Raw genomic sequence first — 21,646 nt, 5'->3', positions numbered from 1 at the left:
CCTGACCCAGGTGCAGGACTTTGCACTTGGCCTTGTTCAACATCATGAGGTTCTCACAGGCCCACCTCTCCAGCTTGTCCAGGTCTCTTGGGATGACACTCCATCCTTCTGACGTGTCAACTGCGCTGCTCAGCTTGGTGTCATCCGCAAACTTGCTTAGGGTGCACTCGATACCACTGTCAAAGGCCTTACAGAGGTCCAGATAGATGACATCTGTTGCTCTTCCCTTGTCCACTGATGCAGTCACTCCTGCCTGACCAACCTAGTGGCCCTCTATGATGGACTTGCCCTTGGTGAAGCCGTGCCGGCTGTCTCGAATCACCTCCCTGTCCTCCATGTGCCTTAGCATAGCTTCTAGGAAGATCTGTTCCATGACCTTCCCCGGCACAGAGGTGAAGCTGACAGGACGGTAGTGCCCTGGGTCCTCCTTTCTACCCTTTTTAAATAATGGGCACAATGTTTCCCTTTTTCCAGTCACTGGTGACTTGACCTGACTGCCATGACTTCAAATATCAGGAGAGTGGCTTAGCAACTACATTAGCCAATTCCCTCAGGACTCTGGGATGCATCTCATCAGGTCCCATAGACTTGTGTGTGTTCAGGTTCCTCAGGCAGTCATGAAGCTGATCTTCCCTTACAGTGGGAGGGGCTTTACCCCCCTGGCCTCCATCCTGCAGTCCATCGCCTTGGGAGGGGTGAGGAGAGAGGTTACCAGTGAAGACTGAGGCAAAACATTTGTTGAGTATTTCAGCCTTCTCCTCATCTGTTGATACTAGGCCACCATTCCTGTTCATCAGTTGGGGGGTACGCTTTCTTTGACTTTCTGGTTGACGTCAAATTCACCTCTAGCCGTGCCTTGGCCCTCCTGACCCCGTCCCTACACAACCGGGCAGCATCCCTATACTCATCCCAGGATACCTGTTCCTGCTTCCACTGCCTGTACAGCTCCCTCTTGCTCTTTAGTTTGTCCAGCATGTCTTAACTCAGCCATGCTGGTCTCCTCCCTTCCTTGCCTAATTTCTTACGCCTGGGGACTGAGAGCTCTTGCACTCTATGGAATGCGTCCTTAAAGATCTGCCAGCTTTCTTCTGTTCCCTTGTCCTTGAGGACCATTTCCCAGAGGATCCTGCTGACTAACTCCTTGAAGAGCTGGAGGTCTGATTTCCTAAAATTTAGGCTCCTGACTATACTCCTCGATTTTCCTGTATCCCTCAGGAGTGTGAACTCCACTAATGTGTGATCGCTGCAGCCCAGGCTGCCTCCAGTCTTGATGTCACCAATGAGCTCACTTGCATTGGTGACCATCAGGTCTAGTATTGCATCCCCTTGGGTAGGGCTGTCTATTACCTGGCTCAAGAAGTTATCCTCAATGCATTCTAGGAATCTCCTGGACTGCCTACAGCTTGCCGTGCTGCTTTTCCAGCAGATGTCGGGGTGGTTGAAGTCCCCCAGCAGGATGAGAGCCTGCGAGTGTGAAGCCTCCTGGAGCTGGAGGAAGAAGGCTTCATCAGTAGGCTCCCCTTGATCAGGCAGCCTGTAGTAGACACCAACCACAAGGTTCCCTTTGTTGCCTCTGTCTCTGATTCTTACCCGTAAGCTTTTGACCTGCTCGTGGCTATTCTTCAGGGACAGCTGGACTTCTGGTAGTGGAACTGAATTCATTGTTGACTATTGATAGTATTTCTCATCTAGGTAATCTTTTATTTAATGCAGTCATTCAGTCCTGTTTGGACTGGATGGAAAAATATGAATGCAGGCTTAACTGATATTATATCTGGAGATGAAGCAAGATTGGTTCTTATTTAGGCATTACTGCAGTGGGACCATATTTTTATTAGCTTGATTCAGTTTTATATTTCAGTTTGATTCCTTTGTTCTGTTGGGGAAGAGAATCAGAAGGGTAAAGCTCGTGGGTTGATTCTCTGATTCAGCGACAGTGCTTGTCCTGGGGGTTTGAGTGGCTGCAGTGTCTGTTGTCAGGACTGGAGTGACTGCAGTGCCTGTCAGTTTGCCTTTCAATCCAGACACCTTCTCTTCCCCTTGGGAGCACTGAATACTGTTGAGCAGGGCTTGGTACGCATGGGCCAGACCCCAGCATGTTGCAGTTATCTGTGTCTCTCTGGAGTTCCCAGGGTGACAACATACTTTCTCCAAATATTCTACTAGTTTTTCAGGATTCTGCACTTGTTCGGGGGTGAAACTCCAAAACACTGGGGGTGCCCACTGCCCTAGGTATTTGCCCATGCCCTGCCACTCGTAACTGTCAAGCCTCGGGGCAGATTTCTGGGTGATATTCTTAAGTTGCTTAGTCAAAACCAAAACAACATGCCCAAAATCTAACAATAAGTGCACCTTAACCACCCAAGGATGTTCAAGATACAAAAAGGTTGTTGCAGTAAAGGCGGAGACATCATAGAACAAAGTTGCAGAGATATCATTCTGTATTTCCTCCATATAAAATCTCTCAGAGGAGGAGGTATAATTGCTAATTGCCTCAACAAGGTGGTATCCGAAGTACAGTAACGGTTTCAGCAAAAGCCCCAAATACCAGATAAAGCTGAAAACCAGTGTTTGCATAACAAATCTCTTAGGCAAAACATTACTAATCACAGCAGACTAAACAAACCAACACCTATCTTTAACACTAACTGCAAAAATGAGAACATGGTGGTGTGACCAGCAGCTGTTACTGTCTCAAACCCTCTGAGCCCCACCTTGGGCACCAACAGACCAGTTGTGCTGGTTTTGGCTGAGAAATGGTTAATTCTCTTCACTGTAGCTGGTAAGTGCCAGTGGCCCATTGATGCTTTAGTTGCTGTTACTTAGCGACACTGAGCTGCTACTTAGTGCCTGTAGTAGTTAGTGACCTTTCCAGCTTCCCAGGCTCTGCCACGTGGGCAAGAGGCTGGGAGGGGCGGGGCCGTGGCGGCTGACCCTGACTGGCCAATGGGATGTTCATTCCATATCACGTGACACCATGACCAGTACATTAACGGGGCAGTTGGTGCATGGGGGTTGTTGCAGCTTGGGGACTGGTGGCGTCAGGTGGGCGGTGAGCGGCTGCGTCACGTGCGGGTTGTTTTGGTGGTTCATTCCCCCCCCCGGTTGTTTTCCTTTCTGCTGCATTTTTGTTGTTGTTGTTTTATTTTAATTATTAAACTGTTCTTATCCCAACCCACAAGCGTTACCCTTCTGATTCTCTCCCCCATCCCACCGGTGGGGGAGTGAGCGAGTGGCTGTGTGGGGCTGAGTTGCCGGCTAAACCACAACAGTTTGGAAAGGAGTGTGCCCGTGCTGAGGCCTTAGCTCAGTGAACGTATGAAAATAGCTGAAGTCAGTGTTCACTTTGAAGTGATGAGTGTTTTGGTTTTGGGGTGGGCTTTTTTTCATTTTAAGTTTTGCCCTTCAGTGCAGCAAAACCTGGGATCTTTTCAGATGTGTATTTCTGTGTATGTTTATTTTCTTATCTCAATCTTGATAAGGGTTGGATGAAGAAAGATACCTATTGGTTTAGTAGGAGTGACACATGAATTAAGGACAAAATGAGCTAGCATCAAAAGCTGAAACTGTATCAGTGATATGTTAATAGGTGGAAGAAGATGCATAAAACCAAAAAAGTCAAGTAAGTGTGTGGAGAATGTCACATCTGTAGCACCTAAGATGGAATTCACATTTCTTGCATTAGTGTTGTCAAGACAAAGGCAAACCAAGCTTATGAGGTATGTTTTGAAAATCAGGAAGGTTTGAGATAGTTTGAGTTTTATGTTGTCACTCTGCAGAAAAGTGTTTCGGTGAGCACACTTTTCCAGGTGTACTGTGATCAGCTCTTAGGTGCTTCAATAGTAGGAAGTTTTTAAAACTTCTGTTTTCATGTATCTCAAAGCATATATTTGGTGAAAGAGTAACTTACAGTGAGTAGGGGTGCTTCCTGGAAAACAGGCGGCACTAAGAGATGAAACTGAAAGAGGGTAGACTTAGGTTGGACATAAGGAAGAAATTATTTTCTTTACTGCAAGGGTGGTGAGACACAGGAAAAAGTTTGAGGCATGGAAACAAACTCTACAACTCACGGAGAGTTATAAAGCAATTACGTTTATTGCAGCGCTGGGTGCAAGGGGGATCGCTCCTCCTAACTTGCACACTGTCAGATCTAATTGTGCAGGTTAAGTATATGTTCTATATAAATATTCATTAGTTTTCTTCGAGAAGATATACATATTCATTATCATATACAAATGTTATTTGTGCATGCCTGTTGGTGTCTCTGGGTGGTCGTCAGGGGTCTCTGGATGAAGGATCTACTCTTCCTCACCGTGTCCGCTAGTTAACTTTTGCTTCTGTGCAAACTCAGTTCTGAGATCACGTATGTACTGTCCTTGAGGGATGGTCTGTTCTGGTTTAGTGTTTGCTCTGCAGTTCCTTATCTTTATGGTTCTGTACATCTCCTTTTCTTAAGGTCAAATGTCATCATAACTTTGCTTAGGCACTTCTTATCTAGAATCATAGAATCGTTAAGGTTGGAAAAGACCCTTAAGATCATCGAGTCCAACCGCTAACCTATCACTGCCAAGTCCACCACTAAACCATATCCTCAAGCACCACATCTACCCTTCTTTTAAATACCTCCAGGGATGGAGACTCAACCACCTCCCTGGGCAGCCTGTTCCAATGCCTGACAACCCTTTCAGTGAAGAAATTTTTCCAAATATCCAACCTAATCTTCCCCTGGTGCAGCTTGAGGCCATTTCTTCTCGTCCTGTCGCTTGTTACTAGGGAGAAGAGTCTGACCCCTGCCTTGCTACAACCTCCTTTCAGGTAGTTGTAGAGCGATAAGGTCTCCCCTCAGCCTCCTCTTCTCCAGACTAAACAACCCCAGCTCCCTCAGCTGCTCCTCATAAGACTTGTTCTCTAGACCCTTCACCAACTTTGTTGCCCTTCTTTGGATACGCTCCAGCACCTCAATGCCCTTCTTGTAGTGAGGGGCCCAAAACTGCACACAGTACTTGAGGTGCAGCCTCACCAGTGCTGAGTACAGGGGCACTATCACCTCCCTGCTCCTGCTGGCCACACTATTGCTGATACAAGCCAGGGTGCCATTGGCCTTCTTGGCTGCCTGAGCACACTGCTGGCTCATGTTCAGGCAGCTGTCAACCAGCACCCCCAGGTCCTTTTCCTCCAGGCAGCTCTCCAGCCACTCCTCCCCAAGCCTGTAGCGTCACATGGGGTGGTTGTGACCCAAGTGCAGGACCCGGCACTTAGCCTTGTTGAATCTCATACCGTTGGCTCCAGCCCAACGATCCAGCCTGTCCAGGTCCCTCTGTAGGGCCTTCTTGCCCTCCAGCAGATCGACACTTCCACCCAGCTTGGTGTCATGTGCAAAGTTGCTGAGGGTGCACTCAATCCCCTCATCCAGATCATCATTTAAGATACTGAACAGGACTGTCCCCAACACTGAGCCCTGGGGAACACCACTTGTGCCTGGCCGCCCACTGGATTTGACTCCATTCACCACCACTCTCTGGGCTCGGCCGTCCAGCCAGTTTTTAACCCAGCGCAGAGTGCACTTGTCCAAGCTGTGAGCAGCCAGCTTCTCCAGGAGGATGCTGTGGGAGACAGTGTCAAAGGCCTTACTAAAGTCCAAGTAGACAACGTCCACAGCCTTCCCCTCATCCACTAAGTGGGTCACCTTATCATAGAAGGAGACCAGGGTAGTGAGGCATGACCTCCCTTTCATAAACCCATGCTGGCTGAGCCAGATCCCCTGGCTGTCCCGCATGTGCTGCGTAATGGCATTCAAGATGATCTGCTCCATGACCTTTCCCTGGCACCGAGGTCAGGCTGACAGGCCTGTAGTTCCCCGGATCCTCCTTCTGAACCTTTTTGTAGAGTGGCATCACATTCGCTAGTTTCCAGTCATCTGAGACTTCCCTGGTTGACCAGGACTGCTGGTAAATGATGGAGAGTGGCTTGGTGAGCTCCTCTGCCGGCTTCCTCAGTACTCTCGGGTGGATCCCATCTGGCTCCATATACTTGTGAGTGTCCAGGTGGAGTAGCAGGTTTGCCTTTGCCGGAGGCAGGAAGAACCTAGACTGTTTTCCCCAGCATACTTTTTACGTGCACTACAGGGACTCTATCCCCTTTCACAGTACATAAGATTTCTGACTGGGCAGGGCCAGCTCGATTGGCAGATCTCCTAGTGTTGACTAACCAGGTGGCTTTTGATAAACTTGTATCCCAGTGTTTAAAATGTCTTGTTTCTGTTGTATCTCAAGGAGGGGGTGATGGTTCTTCTATTTCTAGTTTACCCCCTTTTCTTGGTGATGATGTAGCCTCTAAATTAGTGAGGCTGATCTTGAGAAGCAAAAGATGTAAACTCTTTTTTTTTTTCCCCTGCTTTTCTGTTTAGATGATCTTTAAATAACTTAAAAATGCTTTTCCCTTGTGACAGGACTCTCTTTTTGGAAAGAGTCCATTTTAAAAAGGTCACCCATTTGCTGCAACAGTTAAATGTGAATGTTAGAATAGGTGCATCTTCTGTGCTCTTGTCTGGCATGTCAGTGTCTGGCCAAAGGAAAAACTTGCGCTGGTCTGCTTTGACCACAGGGCTTTCAGTTTCCTTATGCTCTTGCCTGTGAAACTTGTAGTTTTAGAGGCTTGTCTGGTATATAACCTTCAACTTCATTGGAAACATTTATGGCTGGTAAGGGATTCAGTGATTGAATAACTGGTGCATTAGTGCACTGCATTTCCTCAGCCTTACAGGGTTTTCCCTTATTTCTGGATGAAATGTATGGCAAATTACCTTATGTCCCAAACATGTGGTCAGGATCTTAAAAGAGTAATAGAGTCATTAAGGTTGGAAAGGACCTCTAGGATCATCAAGTCCAACTGTCAACCCAACACCCCCAGGCCTCCTAAACCATGTTCTGAAGTGCCACGTCTACACGTTTTTTGGACACCTCCAGGGATGGTGACTCCCCTATCTCTGGGCAGCCTGTTCCAATGCCTGACCACTCTTGCAGGGAAGAAATTGTTCCTAATACCCAATCTAAACCTCCCCTGATGCAGCTTGAAGCTGTTTCCTCTCGTTCTATCGCTAGTAACTTGGGAGAAGAGACCAACTCCCCCCCACTATAGCCTCCTTTCAGGCAGTTGCAGAGAGCAATAAGATCTCCCCTCAGCCTCCTCTTCTCCAGGCTAAACACCCCCAGCTCCCTCAGCCGATTCCCATCACACTTGTTCTCCAGACCCTTCCCCAGCTCCATTGCCCTTCTCTGGACACACTCTAGCACCTCAAGGTCCTTTTTGCAGTGAGGGGCCCAAAACTGAGCCCAGGATTTGAGGTGTAGCCTCACCAGTGCCGAGTACAGGGGCATGATCGCTGCCCAGCTTCTGTTGGCCACACTATTGCTGATACAAGCCCGGATGCTGTTGGCTGCCTTGGCCACCTGGGCACACTGCTGGCTCATGCTCAGCCAGCTGTCAACCAGCACCCCCAGGTCCTTCGCTGCCGGGCAACTTTCCAGCCACTCTGTCCCAAGCCTGGAGCGTTGCCTGGGGTTGTTGTGACCAAAGTGCAGGACCCGGCACTTGGCCTTGTTAAACCTTGTACAGTTGTCTTCGGCCCATCGATCCAGCCTGTCTGGATCCCTCCGCAGGGCCTTCCTACCCTCGAGCAGGTCAACACTCCTGCCCAACTTCATGTCACCTGCAAACGTACTGAGGGTGCACTCGATCACCACAACTCTCTGGGCTCGGCCAGCCAGTGAGTGTTTTACCCAGTGAAGAGTACACCCGGCCAAGCCATGAGCTGCCAGCTTCTGTAGGAGGATGCTGTGGGAGACAGTGTCAAAGGCTTTGCTGAAGTCCAGGTAGAGAACATCCACAGCCTTTCCCTCATACACTAGGCAGGTCACCCTGTCATAGAAGGAGATCAGGTTGGTCAGGCAGGACCTGCCTTTCATGAAGCCATGCTGGCTGGGCCTGATCCCCTGGTTGTCCTGCACATGCCTGGTGAGCCCACTTAAGATGAACCGCTCCCTAATCTTCCCCGATACCAAGGTCAGGCTGACAGGCCTGTAGTTCCTGGGGTCCTCCTTCTGGCCCTTCTTGTAGATGGGCGTCACATCGGCAAGCCTCCAGTTGTCTGGGACCTCCCCTGTTAACCAGGACTGCTGATAAATGATGGAGAGTGGCTTGGCGAGCTCCTCTGCCAGCTCCCTCAGTACTCTTAGGTGGATCCCATCTGGCCCCATGGACTTGTGAACATCCAGGTGAAGGAGCAGGTCGGTGACTGCCACCTCTTCAACAACTGGGACTTCATTCTGCATACTATCTCCATCTCCCAGCACAGGGGGCTGACAACCCTGAGGATGACCAGTCTGACTATTAAAGACTGAGGCAAAGAAAGCATGTAGTACCTCAGCCTTTTCCTCATCCTTGGTGGCAATGTTCCCCTCTGCATCCAATAGAGGCTGGAGATTCTCTTTGATTCTCTTTTTGTTGTTGATATATTTGTAAAAACATTTTTTGTTATCCCTTCTAGCAGTAGCCAGAGTGAGTTCTAGCTGGGCTTTTGCCTTCCTAATTTTCTCCCTGCAAGACCTAATGAGATCCCTGTACTCTTCTTGAGTTGCCTGCCCCTTCTTCCAAAAGTGGTAGACTCTCCTTTTTTTCCCCTGCATGCCAGCAGAAGCTCCCTGTTCAGCCAGGCCGGTCATCTTCCCCTCTGGTTTGTCTTGCAGCACTTGGGGACAACCTGCTTCTGCGCCTTCAAGACTTCCTTCTTGAAGAAAGCCCAGTCTTTCTGGACTCCTTTGCCCTTCAGGCCTGTCTCCCAAGGGACTCTCCCAACCAGTGCCCTGAACAGGCCAAAGTCTGCCCTCCGGAAGTCCATGGTAGTGGTTCTGCTGACCCCTCTTCTTGCTTCGCCAAGAATTGAGACCTCAATCACATCATGGTCCCTAAGCCCAAGATGGCCTCCAACCACCACATCTCCCACCAGCCCTTCTCTGTTTGGGAACAGGAGGTCAAGCGAGGCACCTCCCCTGGTAGGCTCACTTACCAGCTGCATCAGGAAGTTATCTTCCACACACTCCAGGAACCTCCTAGACTGTTTCTTCTCTGCTGTGTTGTATTTCCAGCAGACATCCAGTAAATTGAAGTCCCTCACTAGAACAAGGGCTAGCAATTGTGAGACTTCCTCCAGCTGCTTGTAGAACGCTTCATCTACCACTTCATCCTGCTTGGGTGGTCTATAACAGACTCCCAGCAGGATATCTGCTTTGTTGGCCTTCCCCCTCACCCTTACCCATAAGCACTCGACCTTATCATCACAATCTCTAAGCTCTATGCAATCAAAGCACTCCCTAACATATAGAGCCACCCCACTGCCTCTCCTTCCTTGCCTATCCCTTCTGAAGAGCTTATATTGATTCACTGCAGCACTCCAGTCATAAGAGTCACCCCACCACGTCTCTGTGATGGCGACTAAGTCATAGCTATCCCGCTGCACATGTTGCGTGCGTTGGTGTAGATGCACTTGAGCTGGGCTATTGGTTTCACCCCCAACCCTGGCATGCCACCCCTAGGCTTCTCTCTGGTGGGCCTGGCTACATCCCACTCCTCCTTCAAACCTAGTTTAAAGCCCTCTTGATGAGCCCCACCAACTCATGTGCAAGAATCCTTTTCCCCCTTTGAGACAGCTGAACTCTATCTGCTGCCAGCAGGCCCGGTGCCATGTAAACCTCCCCATGATCAAAGAACCCAAAATTCCACTGATGACACCAGCCCCTGAGCCACATGTTAATCAGGTGAGTTTTCCTGTTCCTTTCAGTATTCTTCTTTCCTGCCACTGACGGGATTGAGGGAAAACACTACCTGTGCTCCTGATCCTTTGACCAGTCGCCCCAGTGCCCTGAAGTCCCTTTTGATCACTCTTGGGCTTCTCTCTGCAACCTCATCACTGCCCACCTGCACAACCAAGAGCGGGTAGTAATCAGAGGACCATACCAGACCAGGGAGTTTCATGGTAACATCTCTGACCTGGGGCCCAGGGAGGCAGCAGACTTCCCTGTGGGATGGGTCTGGTCAGCATATTGGGCCCTCTGTCCCCCTCAGAAGGGAATCACCTACAACAATTATCCTCCATTTTTTCTTAACAGAGGCAGTTATAATGCATGGGGCTGACCGACTCTCCCTAGGGAACCCCCCCGATGGACCTTTGCCTACATCCTCATTTGCCTGGCCCTCAAGTTCCAGAGCCCTGTATCTGTTGTGTAAGGGCAGCTGGGAAGGTGAGGGAGGCTGGGAGGGGATTCGCCTGCCACCCTGAGCAGGGACCTGTTTCCATTCCCTCATATCTCTTAGGTTCCCTCCTTCTGCTTGGTGGCAAGAGGGTAGGGGATTCTCTGCTTCTTGTGGAGCCTCCATCCGCTGCCTTGGCCCCAGGGATGGTAGGGTGCGGCTCCACCAATCTATCTCCCTCTCCCACTCCCTGATACTCCTTAACCTTTCCACTTCCTCCTTCAGCTCTGCCACCAGGCAGAGTAGATCATCCCCCTGGTCACACCACAAGCAGCTGCTGTCTCTGCTGCCCTCCGATGCAAGTGCCAGGCTCAGGCACTCCCTGCGGCCAGAGACCTGGACAGCTTTGTGTTCGTGTGGGGGCTCCACCTGGGTCACCACGTCCCATCTGGTGATGGCTTTTGGGTAAGTGGAAACTATAGCTAGGGCCTCTCCTGGGGGCGTGATGACCACTAGTTGAGTTACCCTTCAGAGCCAGGAAGGGGACTGCACAAACTGTCATGCCTCACAGCGCTGCCTGGGGGCTGCTCTTGTGTGTGAGGGGGTTTGGCTGCCCACGCCGAGTCAGAGCTGCTGCTCGTCAGGAGCTCACTCCTTCCTGCTCTGGGAGGGCGGGATTGCTAGGCTACCCTCTCTCTCCCTGTGCTTTTGCTGCTTTAGGAAGGGTCACCTGGCACAATCCTCTGCTCTGGAGTCATTCGCTTCAGTGGCTGTCTGTTAAGAGCCTTAAATCCTTAACCAGCTCAGATAGCATGTGCTTTTAACAAGTACAGTGTCTTTAATGAACAAAGTGGGGCATGATGTGAGGATAGTTTCATAACTACAGGTGTCTAATATTAATGTAATTAATCCATATGGAACAACAGAGCAAGAGATGCTGTGCTTTTCTGAGAGACTGTGGAAGAGCTCTTCCACTTTAACTTCCCCTTGATTGATATGTACTGAAGCAGAAGGTCTAATTGCCCGCTACGTTGCATTAAGCAATGGCACAATTTGAAGAATCAATTTCTCCTAATGTTTGTCACTGCTAGGAAGATGCTATCCAACATCTGCATGTCAAGCCCTATAATGAATGGTATTGTTATTGCTAGAGTGTGTTGTCTTGTAATCCAGTAATGTGATCTGCACACAGACCTACTCTTCAGGGGCTCTTTTCTCCCTGTACTTCCTATTCATGTATTCAGGAAATGTTTTGAAAAGTGCCGTTTTATTTGTTCACCACGTCTCTCTGCCCCTCAGTCATTGCACTGGAAATAACAAACTGAATTAGTTTGTTGTGGACTGTCCTTCAAAATTTAGGTCTCTTGTCACAGTTGCTTGGATTGTTAATCCATGGGGTGCGTATGCAGCAGAGAGATCTCATCCCTTCCTCCCTCCATCCCCTGTTGTCAGTGTAATCCCTACTCTGCATTTGGTTAAATGTAGGGTGATCGCTTGTCTTCATCTCATTGGGATATAAGTACATGTCATTAGATTTGTTTTAACCAGTGGCCATTGAAAATTAAATAGAAACTCCATACCTGTATTTGCTTCAGGGAGGGTCTGGTTTGTTCTTGTTCCAGGTACCATTAGTGATAGGATGATTCCAACTTGACCAATTGGAGCTCTTTCAGAAGAAAAGGAATGTAGATGTAAACTTCAGGGAAAACACCAATAGAAGGAACATGGAAACAATTAAAAAACACCCCAACAGCAGCTCCTCATGAGTCACTCTTGGTAGTCATTTTGGTGGTTGTTTTTTTTTTTTTTTCCTCCTCATCTACTGATGAGACTGTCCCTTTGGTATTGCTTGACTGCACCAAGTCACGCTTCTCTGCGTTCTTGTTATCTGGCAGCACAGCGAAGTAGTCATTCAGTTTTAAGTGGTGACGTCTTGGTCATCTCTATGCTGTCCCTTCAAGCCTTTCCAGCTTGTCATCTATCTCTCTCTGTGCCAGTTGTTTCTGTCATTAGTTTTGTCTTGTCACTTCTGTTTCTGCATCTTTGTGGTTGTTTTCCTGTCCCCCCCATCCCCTTCTATCATCACTCTAAGGTCCTTTGCCTTCATCCTGGGCTCTGCTATACTGTGTTCTGCTGGCTGGCTGATTTTAAGAATGTTGCCCTATTGCCTCAGTGTTATTAAGTGAAAAATGAACATATAGACAGGAAGGGAAGAGCTCACAATCAGGTTGTTTGAGTGGGTGCTGATGTTAAAGTTGCTTATAACTTTTAGGCACTTGTAGCCCTGATCCATTCTTCAAAGGGTTAGCCAGAACCAAGAATGAGGGAATGAGGCTAAGGAGATCTACATATATAGAAGAGAGCTTGTAGGTGGCTGTAATAAAACCTTTTAGTACTATGTAAATAACTTGTTTCCCTAGCCCAGGAAAGGTGTTGAAAAAGTTTACAGGCAGTAGAGTATGTTCTTTGTCAATTTAAAATGTGCAGTAAAGCATCAGTCCAAAATTTGTGCCCCTATGCGCCATTCCCACAGATGCCCTTCAGCCTCCTGTTCTGGAGTCTGGAGATCAAAGGCAACAGTGATAGGGCTGCAGTCATCCATTAGCTGGTTTGGAGTAAGGCTTTGGGAGCAAGTCCTTTAAACTTCTAAAAGAGCAGTAACAAAGGTAAGCAAACCTTTACAGGGTAAAGGCTTTGACTAAGCAAATACAGTTCAGGCCCAGAAGCACAGTAGCAACATCAGTAACCATCTAACTGGCTGCAAATATTATTAGTTTTTCTCAGCCAATAAGGACAGAGCAACAGCAAGGTGACTGTAACAGTAGTCCCTGAATGGCCTGTCATGGTTTTGGCTGGGATAGAGTTAGTTTTCTTCACTGTAGCTGGTGTGGTGTGTTTTGGATTTAGTGGGGGAATGGTGTTGATGGCACACTGATGTTTTAGTTGTTGTTAAGTAATTGCTAATTAGGCGCTAAGTGTTGCCAGGCAGTGCTTGTACTGGTCAAGGACTTTTCCAGCAGACATGCTCTGCTGAGAGGCTGGCACAGCTGGGAGGGGTGATGTGGGCTAGTGGGGGAGGGGAGGGGAGAGGAGGGGGGTGTAACAAGAGTGATGGAATTGGGCTGAGAGGTACCTTAACGGGGTTCAAGTCCCCACAGGTAATGCCTGCCTATAAGATGTGGCAAAAGCCTTGTGGGGTTGGGCTAGGGTCCTGGGCAAGGATAGGGGGTTTGAGTCCCCACGGGGTTAGAGTTCCCACAGGTGTAAGGAGGTTGGGATTTTAGGCAGGGGGCTGGAATCCCAGAGGGAGCTTCAACAGGGGTTGAGGTCCCTCTGACTAGTACTTGTGATAGTGTACAATCACACCCACTAGTCTCTTGGGAAGATGGGAACTTTTCTGAGCAAGAAACCCATCCCACAAAAGACACCTTTGGGATGTATCTTAAGACACTGGAAAGATATGGGGGGTGATCCTTTAACTCAGAAACAATTAATTGAATATTGTAATCACTGGTGGCCAATGTATTGGTTGGAAGGTGGGGAAAGATGGCCAGAAAATGGGACATTGCAATATAACACCATTTTGCAATTAATGTTATTTTGTAAAAGAGGAGGAAAATGGAATGAAATGGCTTATGTTGATTTGTTTTTTACTTTGCAAGACCATCCAGAGTGGCAAGGGCAATGCAGAATCTGTTTACTAGGTTCCAGGGTTATGGTTGTAACAGGAGGAAAATGTAGCGAAAATGCAAGAAAGTGCTGTTCTTCCTGCAGTTCTGGTAGGGGTCGTTTGAAAAATGAAGCTGAGGAAGATGATGTTGAATTAATGGTGGCACCCCGTAGGAGATGGGGAAGAGGTCAGGAAGATCTAGAGCAGGACATTAAAAATCTTTCTGCTCCCCCAGCAAGAGAGGGATTTAGTCCTATCTCAGGAAGGACAAGGGGAAAGGAAGGGAAGGGATCAACCTCCCTCCAAGTTCCCCTAGGGAAGCTGTTGGGAATGATGGTCCAGTAATAGTGAAAGTTCCCTTTTCCATAACTGATTTGAGATCATGGAAAGAGACTGCAGGAGCTTATTGGGAAGATCCTGAGAGAGTAGCAAAGGTAATTGAAACTATAATCAGGACACAGGATCCTCATTGGAATGATTTACAGGTAATATTAGATACTTTGTTGGATGAAACTGAGAAAAAGATGGTATTAAATGCTGCTAGGAAACAAGTAGAAGGGGCACATGCAAACGGGGACTTACAAGGAACAGTAGATCAGAATTTCCCATCCACGAACCCCAAATGGGATCCCAATCAACCAGGACCCAGGGGAATGCTGACTAGATATCAAAGATGGATTTTGTTTGGAGTAAGACATGCAATGCCAAAAGCAAGAAATTGGTCAAAAACTTATGAAGTGAGACAAGAATTAAATTAGTCCCCTTCAGCCTTTATGGAAAGACTGAAGGTGACTGCCAGAAAATATACTAATTTGGACCCAGATAAACCAGAAGAAGCAATACAGTTGGCCTCTATATTCGTGGGTCAATCAGCCCCAGATATTAGGAAAAAACTTCAGAAATTGGAAGGACCTGAATCTAGGGATTTGGATAAGATGCTTGAAGTAGCTTGGACCATATATAATAATAGAGAAAAGGAAAAAGAAGTGAGGAAAAGCATGGAGAGACAGAAAACTACTGGCGGTTCTAGCTGGGAATAATAGAAGAGGTAGAGGAAGAGGACAGGGAATGAATATTGGGGAAAGCAGAGGGGTAAATCTCTGATTGACAGATCAATGTGCTATTTGTAAGGAACGTGGGCATTGGAAAAGGAACTGCCCCAAAAGAGGAGAATTAGAACCAACTCTCCAGGCAATCAAATTAATGACCCTGGATGAGGAATGAAGGGGACCGGGGGAATCAACCCTATCTGAACCCCTGGTTACCTTGAAGCTAGGGAATGAAGAAATAGAATTCTTGGTAGATACAGGGGCCACTTATTTAGTATTGAATACATGTAAAGGGAAATTTAGTCATAAATCAGTAGATGTTGTTGGTGCAACAGGGCAGAAAGAAAATTGGCCTTTCTTAGAGCCATTAAGGTTTAAATTGGGGAAACAATGGGTAACTCACCAGTTTCTGTATATGCCTGAATGCCCACTACCTCTGTTAGGACGAGATCTATTAAGTAAATTAGATGCCCAAACAACTTTCAGAGATGGAGAGATTAAATTACTAATACCAGAATCAAAAGCCATAGAGGCGAGAGTGTTTATGTTACAGGATTCCTCCAGGGAGGAACAGATTCCCGAAGAAGTGGAAAGTGCAGTAATTCCTTTGGTTTGGGCAAGTGGAGTTCCAGGACGATCTAAATTGGCAGAGCTGATAAAAGTAACATTAAAACCTGGAGCCAAGCCGGTAAGACAAAACCAATATCCTATTAAGTGGGAGGCTCGAAAAGGATTAGAGGGGTTAATTACAAAATTTTTAGAATATGGACTTTTGGTAGAATGTGAATCAGCATATAATACTCCTATATTGCCAGTAAGGAAATCTGGAGGCAAGGAGTATCGACTAGTTCAGGATTTAAGGGCTATAAATCAGATAGTCCAAGATATAAACCCATTAGTGGCTAATCCATATACTTTACTGACCTCTTTAAAAGAGGAACATAAATGGTTTACTGTACTAGATTTGAAGGATGCCTTCTTTTGCATACCTCTGGACATAAAAAGCCAAAGCATATTTGCTTTTGAATAGGAAAGCCCCACCACAGGACGAAAGACACAGCTAACATGGACTGTGCTTCCACAAGGATTTAAAAATAGCCCTACGATATTTGGGAATCAGCTGGCAAAAGAATTACAGATACGGAAAAAACAGAACCAAGGGAGAGGCATATTGTTACAGTATGCAGATGACATTCTGATAGCGGCGGAAGGTAAAATGTTTTGACATTACTATCAGCTTATTAAATTTTCTGGGCCAAGGAGGATACAGAGTTTCCAGAAACAAAGCCCAAATAGAAAAAGAAACAGTGATTTATTTGGGATTTGAGATATCTCAAGGACAAAGACAATTAGGAAATGAAAGGAAAGAAGCTATTTGTCAAATTCCTGGGCCTAGCAGCCTGAAGGAACTGAGAGCTTTTCTGGGGATGATTGGATGGTGTCGACTCTGGATCCTGAACTATGGACTGTATGTGAAGCCACTATATGAAGCTTTAAGAGAATCTAAAGATCGATATTTGACTTGGACACCTGAGTGTCAGAAATCATTCAAAGACCTTAAAAAGGCACTAATGAGGGCCCCTGCATTGGGTTTATCTGATCTGACCAAACCTTTTGAGTTGTTTGTACATGAAAGGCAACATCTGGCCCTTAGAGTGCTGGCACAACAGTTGGGATCCTAGAGGCGGCCAGTGGGATACTTTTCCAAACAACTTGATAATGTGAGTAAAGGATGGCTGGGATGTTTGCGTGCTGTGGCAGCAACAGTATTGCTGATTCAAGAAGCTCGAAATTTGACCATGGGTCAAAAGATGGTGGTATATGTACCACACATGGTAATAACTGTCTTAGAGCAAAAGGGGGGGTGTAATTGGTTATCCCCCAGCAGAATGCTGAAATATCAGGTTGTCCTATTGGAACAAGGTGATGTAGAATTAAAAACCACAGCAATTGTTAACCCAGCAATGTTCTTGTCAGCAGAAAATCCGATGGGAAATTTAGAACATGATTGCCTGCTAACTATTGAACAAGTCTATTCTAGCAGACCAGACCTGAGAGATGAACCTCTGGAAAATCCTGATCTGGAATTGTTTACAGATGGAAGCAGCTTTGTGCAAGAAGGGAAGTGAATGGCCGGATATGCTGCTGTTACCACCACCACGGTATTGGGGTCAGGGACACTGCCTGCAAATACCTCAGCACAGAAAGCAAAATTGGTGGCATTGAAGCAGGCTCTGCGAATGGCAGAAGGACAAAAGGTAAATATTTGGACCGATTCCAAATATGCATTTGATGTGATCCATGCTCATGGAGCTATTTGGAAGGAAAGAGGACTGCTATCAGCCCAAGGATCATTGATAAAGCATAAAGAATAAATTCTCCAACTTCTAGAAGATGTGTAGAAACCAAAAGAAGTGGCGGTAATGCATTGCAAAGCTCGTCAATTTGGTCAGACGGCTGTAAAATCGATTGGCAGATAAAGCTGCAAAGGAGGCTGCAGAACAAGGTATCCTTGCACTGGTACCAGTAAAACAGATAAAAATTCCAAACTTGAAACCGAGGTACAATAAATTGGATGAGCAATTAGCAAAACAATTGGAAGCATCACAACATACAGAAGGATAGTGAGTAACACCGGAAAAACAGGTGATGATAACCCCGCAAGTTATGACAGAACTTGCAAAAGAAAAGCATGAGCAAACACATTGGGGTGTAGATGCTATGGTTTCGAGTTTAAAAATATCTGTAGTGTGCGTAGGGATGACAGGAATAATTAAATCCATAGTAGCTAAGTGTCCAATCTGTCTTAACAATAACCCCCTGAACCAAAAGAAACCACCTTTAGGAGCAACAAAACAAGGAAACTCTCCCGGAGAGTATTGGCAAATTGATTTTTCTGAGTTACCCAGACAAAATGGATACAGGTATTTATTAGTGCTGATTGATACACTTTCTGGATGGCCAGAAGCTTTCCCTTGCCGCACCAACAAAGCTAGAGAAGTAGTTAAAATATTGCTGAAGGAACTAATACCAAGATTTGGGGTGCCGACGGGAATGTCCTCTGACAGAGGACCGCGTTTTGTGGCAGATGTAGTTCAACAAAATAGTAAAATTTTGGGTATAAAATGGGACCTGTATACCCCTTGGAGATCACAGTCAAGTGGGAAAACTGAGAGGATGAACCAAACACTAAATTGATATAATGGAATATTATTGATCTAAGATGGAAGTATTGAAAAGATGATTATTTCAAAACTTCCAAAGGGGGGAAATGTAACAGGAGTGGTGGAATTAACCAACCATGGATGTTGCTATACTCCTTGTACAGCCCTATCCAACTGGACATTAAGTCTGGGGACATGAAATATACCAATTAGTATTCTTTGATCTGTATTTTAGTCTCTAGGTAATCATTAATGTGAACGAAACAATAGACAATGTGCTTGTCAGAAGAGGATGACAAAATGTGGTTTCATGTAGTGGACCGAGAAAACTGGCCAGGGCTGCTGAGATTAGGAACCAAGTAGGTAAAAGGTAATTCTGGCAGGGGGAGATCGTGACCACCGACTCATGGACCACCTACCCACGTAATACCACCTACTCAAAAGAGAACAATGGGAAAGGACAACTGAGTCTGCGCAATAATTTACATGTGAAGTGAGCAAGTTTGTTCCAATCACCAAAGAGGATAATATTGAATATGTATGGATAAAATGAATATGTATATTTTTGGTCTATATAAATCACATGGGAAAGGTGTGTAAGGTATGCATGGTAGGAGGAGCGATCCCCCGTGTATCCGGCGCCGTGAATAAAGAATGCCTTGCCTTTTGACACTACATTGGTGTTATGAGGTTTATTCCCAATTTCAGTGATGGGGGGAAGGGAATATTCTGTACCATATCATGTCATGCTCAGTATATTAACTGTGGGGAGTCGGCTGGGGGAAGTAGTGATTGTGGCTTGGGGACAGCTGGCTTTGGTTGGTGGGTGGTGAGCAATTACATCACATGTTTGGTTGGGTTTTTTTATCCCCCACACCCCTAGTTTTCACCTACTCCTTTCTCTCTCTTTATTTTCCTTTTCATTATATTTATATCATTACTACTATTACAGTTTTGTTTTATTTATTAAACTGTTCTTTCCTCAACCCATGAGTTATCTTACTTTGGCCCTTCTGATTCTCTCGCCTATCCCACAGGGGTAGGTGGAGTGAGCGAGCGGCTGCGTGGTGTTTAGCTGCTGACTGGGGCTGAACCATGATGCCTATTAAATCTGATTAGTCAGAAGACACTATTTTAATAAAACCCTCTTTGGAAAGGAGGTGACGAAATATGGCTGGCAGCCTGTTCTAGTGTTACTGTGTGCAGTGCTTAACAATTCTATTTGCTGACAGTACCTTCTGCAGAAATAGTAACTCCCTGGATGCTAGACATGCCCACCTTTGGTTCTGTGGGATTCACATGCATTGCTACTAATGTCCCTGGAGCAAACTGATATTGTCATGGTAACTTAGTGTTCGGTTCCCTAAGATAAGTGTGTGAGATGGTAAACTTAGTATGGCCTGCTGGAGAGGGGATATAAATTATCATTCTAAAAATTATAACTTTGAATTGTCTTTTCAGTATCCTTATGTCCTTTACAATCTGGAGTAAGCTGCTTCTGGTAAGTGAGGTAGACAGCATAAACTCTCTTGCCTGTAGATAACTTGTGTTGTACTGAAAAAACTTCCTTGTCAGTTGAGTTGCCAAAGTGAGGTGGTTACTTCCTCTCATCAGAAGTTTTAAAAGAAAGGAGCACTTGTTTTTCAGTCTGAGGTAGTAACTAGAAGAAACTTAGAGAAATTAAAGGAAGTGCATTCAGCCTAGTTCAGCTCTGCTGTAATAGTGGTGGATGATGGGCAGCCATAGTACATGCTTGCAGGCAGTGCCTTACAGTCTCTGGTGACATACAGAGGACTGGTGAGGTATGTGAAGGCTGTATGATTTCACATGTGGCCTGGCTTTTTCAATAATAATAAATCAGGTTGACATCTTAATTGCTACTCTCATACAGAGGAACTAGCAATGTTGCAGCTTGTCTGACAGTGTGATCTGGGTCTGAAAAGTGCAGCCTATTTCATGTGCTGTAGTCTGCAGTCTGGTCTCCTCCTCTGCCACACTGGGACTAATAAAGCCCATTCAGCTCCAGTAGTTGACATGCAACTGTACTTGGGTGATCTTGTGGCTTTGCCCTTGACAGCCTTCCTGAGGTGGGAGGCTCGGCACTGTTTCACCTCCTTTTTCTTCTGTCTTTGAAGCCACGATGTTTTGTTTGCTTCTGAGAAGCAGTTGCTGGCTAGTGAAAAAAAAAAAAAAACAGTTATCTGGCTTAGTGGGGTAGTTTTGGACATAATGCCAATGTTGAGAGAGATGGTGACGTGCTGAGAACAACCTGACCATTGTTGAACAGAATGACACACAGCTTTTATGTACGAGGTACGCCTGGAGTTGCCCAGCATGACTCACTTCCCCATAGCCTAGCATCTGCTCGCTGTGTTTCATGAAGTCTGGTTGCACCCAGGTAATGTTCGTGCAGCTTTAACTTTAGTCACGTGTTGAATTCCTGTTAGCCAGTAGGGTTGGTTCACCTATTAATTTTAAGGTAATGTTGAAAGGGACCTTTGCACAGCAAAAGGTACTTTCCTAAAGTACTTGAAACTGGCTCTTCCTGACCCCAGGTGTGTCAGCAGCTGCCAGGAGGAATAGCTAAGCTGCCTGTGTAATGATCACCTTATGATGCCCTTCCTTTAAGGTGACATTTACAGTTGGAATCCGCAATGGAAACAGTAAGTCTAAGAGTAAAATCTCAATTGGGGAATGATGGGTGTGAATGTTAGATCTGCTCCAAGTTGTACTTCGAGCACTGTTTGCTGCTGGCGGGGGTGTACCAGATAACTTCACGGTTTTGAAGAACTGCTGTTGGGCATTTCAGTCTATGAGCTGGAGGACTTCAGAAACAAAGGGCAACTCTGATTCTTTGTCATGTAAAATGACAGAGGAGCACTTAAAAATTCAGTTACTAAAAGAATTACGCTGTGGTATCTTGAGAAAGATCTTGTGATGTACTTCTAATCCAGCAAAAGAACCAGTTATGTTATTGAACACACCAGAGTGATATCCGGAAGAAAATGGAATTACTGGAATTTTCCACGAAGCCATAACAATGAACCATGCGAGCCTGGCAAAACAGAATTTGGTGGCCAGAGAGGAGAGCTGAGAGATAGGGAAGCACTTGTTTTATGACTATATCCTTGAGGAGAGCTGAGAGACTGATCAAAGCAAACATCCCGCCTCAGAAGCTGCTGAGAACAGGGTGATGAAGTGTGTAGTCGAGGAGAACAACTAATTGGGATGTAGATAAGAACTAAAAGTGCCCAGTACAGGAACTGTCCTCGTTATAATATTAAAAATCAGGCCCATAGGCCAGGAACCGCCCCCCTCTAGTAAGTCCCTCACTCTCTGAGCATGCGTGGTAAATTAAAAGGGAGCCGTACCTTTACATCCAAGTGAGAAATAAATTAACCGGTTATTAGCTGGGGGTGTGAATATTAGCTGTGACTGACACATTTAACTGTATAAATGCCCTGTGGATTCTCGGTGCGGGGGGCTAGCTTTGTGGGTTACCACCTAGCGCCCATCTT

At 46.2% G+C, this 21,646-nt stretch overlaps 1 protein-coding gene across 15 annotated transcripts in view; it reads left to right on the top strand.

Annotated features, from left to right (window-relative positions):
* LOC142049629 (ubiquitin-associated protein 1-like) overlaps window positions 1-21,646 on the top strand; it is a 60,901-nt gene that overhangs the window by 9,488 nt on the left and 29,767 nt on the right. Inside the window, exons 1-3 of one of the 15 annotated variants that reach the window (XM_075077487.1) lie at window positions 10,789-15,652; window positions 15,995-18,498; window positions 19,590-19,629. The exons of 5 other annotated variants lie outside the window; for them this stretch is intronic. The gene's annotated coding sequence lies outside the window, so the exon portion shown is untranslated. Of the gene's footprint in view, window positions 1-6,047; window positions 10,711-10,774; window positions 18,499-19,589; window positions 19,630-21,646 lie in introns of those variants that run through there. 9 more of the 15 variants (XM_075077485.1, XM_075077488.1, XM_075077486.1 and 6 more) reach the window with 9 other exon arrangements.

Source organism: Phalacrocorax aristotelis, chromosome W (genome assembly GCF_949628215.1).
Source record: "Phalacrocorax aristotelis chromosome W, bGulAri2.1, whole genome shotgun sequence".
NCBI classification, from domain to species: domain Eukaryota; kingdom Metazoa; phylum Chordata; class Aves; order Suliformes; family Phalacrocoracidae; genus Phalacrocorax; species Phalacrocorax aristotelis.
This window is presented reverse-complemented; position numbering and strand designations above follow the sequence as displayed.